The sequence below is a fragment of the Physeter macrocephalus genome, chromosome 10 (genome assembly GCF_002837175.3).
Source record: "Physeter macrocephalus isolate SW-GA chromosome 10, ASM283717v5, whole genome shotgun sequence".
NCBI lineage: Eukaryota > Metazoa > Chordata > Mammalia > Artiodactyla > Physeteridae > Physeter > Physeter macrocephalus.
The window spans coordinates 69,843,340-69,850,782 of record NC_041223.1 but is presented as its reverse complement, the minus strand read 5'-3'; positions in this window follow the sequence as shown (position 1 = coordinate 69,850,782).

Here is a 7,443-nt window from a genome sequence, read left to right as displayed (position 1 = left end):
TTCTAATTCCTCCACATCCTCACCAGCATGTTTCATTCTGTTTTATTCTAGCAAGCCTGGAGGGTTGTGAAGTGGTATCTCTTTGTCTCTTTGTGCCTTTTTTTTTTTTTTTTTTTTGCGGTACGCGGTCCTCTCACTTTTGTGGCCTCTCCCGTTGCGGAGCACAGGCTCCGGACGCGCAGGCTCAGCGGCCATGGCCCACGGGCCCAGCCGCTCCGCGGCATGTGGGATCTTCCCGGACCGAGGTACAAATCCGTGTCCCCCCTGCATCGGCAGGCGTACTCTCAACCACTGCGCCACCAGGGAAGCCCCTCTTTGTGCCTTTTTATTTTCATTTCACTAATAATTAATGATGTTGAGAATCTTTTCACGAGCTTATTGCCCATTTGTATATCTTCCTTGGAGAAATGCCTATTCAAATCCTTTGCCCATTTTAAAACTGGGTTTTTTGTCTTTTTATTATTGAGTTGTAAGAGTTCTTCGTATATTCTGGATTCAAGTCCGTTATCAGATATATGATTAGCAAATAATTTGTTCCATTTTGTGTATTGTGTTCTATCCTTAATTCTAAACTTTGGGCAAATTATTTCACTTTCCTCAAATGGAAAGTAAGTGGGTTCAAAGACTCCAGGATTTATAAATGAGGGTGCATATACACCAGATGCCAGTGACCAGGGAGTATAAGACACCAAGGGATTCATGTGGTTCATCTTCTAAAATGCCAAAATTATCCAAAGATTTAGGATAAGCAGAATCTTGTTTTTCCAAGTATAAACATCTGGAAAGGATAAAAATTGTATGTGCTGAGTAAATGAAAATTTTGACACTTTCGAGAACCTGGTGGCAATGGTGTTGCAGTTGTGTCAAAGTAATCAGGGTGAGTGGTCTTGGGAGAGATAAATTATGCCTGACCATTGGGACCTGGGAGCTGACCATGTGAATTCTCAGCGAGCCTCCAAAAGCTTTTTTTGAAAAACATCTTTATTTTATGACTTTTCACTTTTGATCACTTAAAAATCATTAACTCACACAAATCAGGTCTTTGTCCTGCTATCATTATTTCATTTTTAAAATTTACTTTTATTTTATTTTATTTACTAGATTGTATTTAGTTCCACTTCTCACTATGGACAGTTCCCCGAAAACATAAAAATATCAAAGATCCTGGTTTTCTTGATTGCTGGTGTCATTTTTTGACTTACCTATTTATAGTGTAATAATTTTGAAAAACTAAATTTTATAAACCAAACATGGATAGGTGGTTGAAAACAGAAAGTTTGAAGTATAATCTCAAAACAGGTGACAGAAAAAAAGGCAAAAAAAAGGGGTGGGGGGTGCCGGGGGAATCAGAATAACCTAAAATCACAAAAGGTTGAAACAGACATGTCATTTCTTGTCCCTGGGGCACCCCAAGATGAATTTGATAGGAAAGTAGATGACAAACAGCACTTGTACAGCTGTAACTACTGAATCATTAGGAAGGAACATAGGGTATTCTTAGATGCTTATTAAAATATGGGTTTAACCTGCAGTGAGTGTGCACAAACAAGGACCTTGACTTTTTTTGTTTGAGAATACCCTGACCAAAAAATGGCAAGAGATTTTGCTTCTGCAGTCGTATTTAAAAACCAATAATGTAGGGCTTCCTTGGTGGCGCAGTGGTTGAGAGTCCGCCTGCCGATTCAGGGCACACGGGTTCGTGCCCCGGTCTGGGAAGATCCCACATGCCGCGGAGCGGCTGGGCCCGTGAGCCACAATTGCTGAGCCTGTGCGTCTGGAGCCTGCGCTCCGCAGCGGGAGAGGCCGCGATAGTGAGAGGCCCAGGCACCGCGATGAAGAGTGGCCCCCGCTTGCCGCAACTAGAGAAAGCCCTCGCACAGAAACGAAGACCCAACACAGCCATAAATTAATAAATTTTTTAAAAACCCAATAATGTATATCTGATAAGGGCCTAGTATCTGAATATATAAAGAATACTTACAACTCAACAACGAAAAGTCTTATTTAAAAATGGGCAAAGGACTTAAATAGACATCCAGAGAAGACATGTAAATGACTAATAAGCACATGAAAAGATGCTCAACATCATCAGTCATTAGAAAATGCAAATCAAAACCACACCCACTAGGATGGATATAATCACAAAAACAAACAAATAAACAAACGAAAACCCAGAAAACAAGTGCTGGTGAAAATGGAAATTGGGAAATGGAAAACAGAAATTGGAGGACTCTTTCATTGCTGGTGGGAATGTAAAATGGTGCATCCCCTGTGGCAAACAGTTTGGTGGTTCTCCAATAAACGTATGACTACCATGTAACTCAGCAAACCCACTCCTGGGTATATACCCCAAAGAACTGAAAACAGGTGCTCAAACAAAAACTTGTACACAAATGTTCATAGCAGCACTATTCACAATAGCCAAAAGATGGAAACAACCCACCTTCTAGGGGTACCCACAGCACAGACAATGAATTCAAAATTCCTCAGCAGAGCCCTGAGTGCCCCTTTCAATTGACCTCCATCTAAATTTCCAATTTCTCTGGATTATTTTGTTTCCTACCCATGCTTGCCCTGCATACTCATGCCTCTGTGCCTTTGCTTTAATATCGAAATCCTGTAGGTTTACTTTAAAAAAAAAATGCTATTTCTTTAAAATAAGATAAGGCCCGCTCTGCGGCATGTGGGATCTTCCCGGACCGGGGCACGAACCCATGTCCCCTGCATCGGCAGGCGGACTCTCAACCACTGCGCCACCAGGGAAGCCCTTTGCCTTGTTTTATCTTTCTGGAATTCTTATTTGGAATACTGGGCCTCCTGGAATACTGGCCTCCTACTTTCTCTTATTTTCTATTTTTCAGACTCTTCAAATTTAGATTTTACTTTCTGGGAGACTGACTTAACTTTACCTTTTATTTTTTGCAACTGGAATTTTTATTTTTGCCATGGTATTTTACACTTTCAATAGCTCTTTTAAAATACTATTTCCTTGGGACTTCCCTGGTGGTGCAGTGGTTAAGAATCCGCCTGCCAATGCAGGGGACACAGGTTCGAGCCCTCATCTGGGAGGATCCCACATGCAGTGGAGCAACTAAGCCCCTGCACCACAACTACTGAGCCTGCACTCTAGAGCCCATGAGCCATAACTACTGAGCCCACGTGCCACAACTACTGAAGCCCGCGTGCCTAGAGCCCGTGCTCCACAACAAAGAGAAGCAACAGCAATGAGAAGCGTGTGCACCGCAACGAAGAGTAGCCCCTGCTTGACGCAAATAGAGAAAGCCGACGCAGAGCAACAAAGACCCAACGCAGCCAAAAATAAATAAATAAATTTATTTTAAAAAAATTCTATTTCCTTTTTATAGCATCTTGTTTTTGTTTCATGGATGTACTATACTCCTAACACTCTGAGGCTATTAATTAGAGGGGCTTTTTAAAACTTTCTCCTACTCTCTCTGTGTCCTGCAAGTTCCTTTTATTCCTGTGGCCAGACAATTTTAAAGGAATAATTATGGGAAAGGACCTAAACTCTTTAAGAGAGGATACAGCTTAGTAAATTATTGCTTCTGTTAATGAGGCAGAATTCCACAATTTTTTTTTTTTTTGCGGTACGCGGGCTTCTCACTGTTGGGGCCTCTCCCGTTGCGGAGCACAGGCTCCGGACGCACAGGCTCAGCGGCCATGGCTCACGGGCCCAGCCGCTCTGCGGCATGTGGGATCTTCCCGGACCGGGGCACGAACCCATGTCCCCTGCATCGGCAGGCGGACTCTCAACCACTGCGCCACCAGGGAAGCCCAATGACTCTTTTTTAATTATGGTTTTCTCAGGGCATATGCCCCGTAGTGGGATTGCTGGGTCATATGGCAGTTCCATTTTCAGTTTTTTAAGGAACCTCCATACTGTTCTCCATAGTGGCTGTATCAATTTAACATTCTAGAAGGGTTACTTTTATATTCTTGCTTTTGTTTTTTTTTTTTTTTTTTTTTTTCATTTTAAATGTGCACAAATAAAATCATCCCCATATAGGATAAGTATGGTTTTGTACACATATGCAGAGAAAAACAACTAGAATATAAAACAAATGGTAAAAATAGAAAGTCTATAGTCCAGCCATATGGAAACTTTTTATTTTGTTCATTTTACAATTTTTCATAATTAAACTTAAAAATTATTATGCTTTCCTCCACGATTCATACTACCTTTAGTGTAAGGACAGTCAGAAATGTGAATGAAAATCAGTTGTACTAGATAGAGAAAGCCGACGCAGAGCAACAAAGACCCAACGCAGCCAAAAATAAATAAATAAATTTATTTTAAAAAAATTCTATTTCCTTTTTATAGCATCTTGTTTTTGTTTCATGGATGTACTATACTCCTAACACTCTGAGGCTATTAATTAGAGGGGCTTTTTAAAACTTTCTCCTACTCTCTCTGTGTCCTGCAAGTTCCTTTTATTCCTGTTTGTTTGTCTGGTGATCCTTGCCTGACTGCTTACACTTTAGGGTACAGAAATAAGAAGCTGATGGTAAACTCTGTGTGCATGGCATGTATTATTGGCTACTGGGCATCACTATGGGATGATCTGGCTGGGCTATATCTTAAAGAATCCCTGATGTCAATATTTAAGCTAATCACATTATATGCACTTGTGGTACATGCAGAATGACTGTAATATGCTAACTTACTAATTAGGCCAAAATATCACTCGTATCTCTCCTGAAACTCAAAAAGCTAATGATGTCATGTTAGATTATAGCAATGAGTGGCTGCGAGTCATAATCAATATCTCAGAGAAAACCTGGCAAAATATCAACATCACAGCTTCATTCTGAGCTTCTCTGTGCTTTTCTTTGGCTCTGCAATCCAAACATTCTTTTGGTCTTTCTCTGTGTGTTCAGGAACGTTTAAAAAAATGATATAACTCAGGGAATGTCAATTTCATCTTCTTATACTAATCTTAAATTTCCAAGGATAAAACAGAACACAGTAAAGATAACTCAGGCAATGTTGATTTGGTTGTTTTGGACAAATCCTAAATCTTTATGGATATTATAAGGACATGGAAAATCTTCTTTCTTAGGAAAAATTAATAGAAAAATCATTGGCCAAACCTCATTTTTCTTTTTGTGCTCTGGGGTTACAAACTACAGAAAAAAACTCTACATAGTTCCACTTAGACTTGAAAATCATAAGCATTTCTCTAAAACAAAGATTCATTCTGGAACCTTTTACCATCACATGGTTGAAAGAGCCCTAGAGTCTGAAATTCTACTTTATCATATCACCCTAAATTCAAATACCATAAAAATTAGGGCGTTGCACTATTTTGTAGAAATGAGATATGCTATTTTCTTCGTGGAATTTTAGCTGACTAGAAGGACAGGATTGAATTGACTGTTCTGGGACCTGAAAAATAAAGGAGATTTGACAGGGTATATTTCAATTTATTTTTCGTAATTTATTTTAAATTTCCTGGAAGTAGTTTAACTCCTATTTTCTGGAAATGTCAAATGAAATAGCCAAAGATAACCAGATGGATTAAACAAATGAATTTTCATATTTTTACTGAAAAAGAGTAAGAACACTTTTTCTATCAGGGGATCACAGGCAAGTAAAAAACAACGTAATTGTTTTGGGGTTCTTTTGTTTTTGAGAAACAAAACAAAAATTTCAGTTCATCTGGGTTTAAAATGAAGAACATCAGCAATAAAACCTTACTAAACCCCGATGTTTGTATTTTCTCCCCAAATTGCCCCCTCTACGTTTTCACAGTCCTGTCAAGTACTATTTCCCTCCGAAGCAACCAGATCAGAACGTCTGGGAATCACCTCTTTCATTCTCCCTTCTCCTGACCTGTCCTCACCTTCATACTCCCCACCCAGTCTGGTCTCCCCCATCAGTCACCAGGTCTCAGGCTTTTATTCCATGTCCATCTTTCCATTTCCTCTGAACTACCTTAGTCCGAGCCCTCAGGTGCCTCACATTTTCAAGCTTTTGGGCCCAAAGAGTCAGGGAAGTAAAGGAGTGAAATGATCTAGATGAGCACAGGCAGCCTTTTCAAGGGGCAGCCTCTATTCAGTTACAGCCAATGGTTGCTTCGGCAAGGATGATGGGACAATGTTGCTAAAATCCAACTTTCCAAGAAGAATCAGAGATTTCCAGAGTTTCCATAAGTTCTCTCACTTCCCTTGGATTTCTGGGAATTGTACGTCCAAGAAGAGGGATGTTTTGTGCCGGGAAGATAGGCTATGCAATGTACTGGGCTGGCCAAGCCTCTCAATACTTGTCATGTCCACAGTTCCTGAACTGGTCCTAAGTGGTTTGTTATAGCCAAGTGCCTTGCCATCTGGCCTCATCATCCTTGCCGGGAGCTGCCCAGAGGAGATCTGATCTACTAAGAAAGTTCTGTTGAACCAGGATGATGTGATGAATATCCCAATCGTCCAATGAGGACCAATCCAAACTGGACCAATCAGTTCCCCTCTCTGGAATTTGAACTTTAGATAAACAGTGAGTTAATTGGAAGTGATGGTAGAGGTAGAAATACACAAAAAAAGCACAAACAGAGAGTGGTTGAACCACGGGAATGACAGAACATCAGACCAAGCAAACATCTTCTGTTTAGGAGTAACAAAATAAACCTAGTTAACTAGGGCTGCACTGGATCCTGAAGAAATTTTGAGTTTCTTTATTCCAGGGCTGTTAGGCACTGTACGGTAATTCCTGTTCTTCCCATGAGTTCTGGGTATAAAGGTTTCCTAGGACCCTATGAGGCCTGATGTGTGCATCTTATCTCCCTTACGTCTGTGTGTGCATATTATTAAAACAGGTACCTCATTACTTTAGGTAATCTGAGTGAATTCTTGCAATGAAAAAACATAACAGTGTATTCAAAGTCTTTCTTTTAAAAGAGGTAATTTTTGCAAACCTTGATAAATTGCGAAATGCTTGTCCTAACTGCTTCTTTTCTGTAATCCTCTGCCCTTCTCCTCTATTTGTTTTGATGTTTAAAACTGTTCTGTAATGCTTATTAAGAACACTGGTTATAAAGTAGAAGTATATCAATAAGTCAATAAAAATGTGCCAATATTCTAGAATGCATTCTGTCACACACACGCAAATGGCATGAAATTTTTGATGACTTGATCTGGAGTAGTTGCAAGTAGGGCTGGGCCTGGATGTCCCAAGTTTTACGAGTAGCTTAAATAATGAGACAGTAATAACTCTCCAGAGTTACAAAACATTCTAGAGCAGGAATTATGCTTTATTTCCATGCTTTGAGTATTTAAGGGAAAGGAGATGAAATAAGGATGATGATGAGAACAGTAGAAAAAAACAGAAAGATTAAAAGGGGAGTAAGTCATAAGACAAGCAGACAGACTAAGACATCAAAGTTAATGAAGTGTTTACAGAAATGATGACTGATGAGACACCTAAGGATT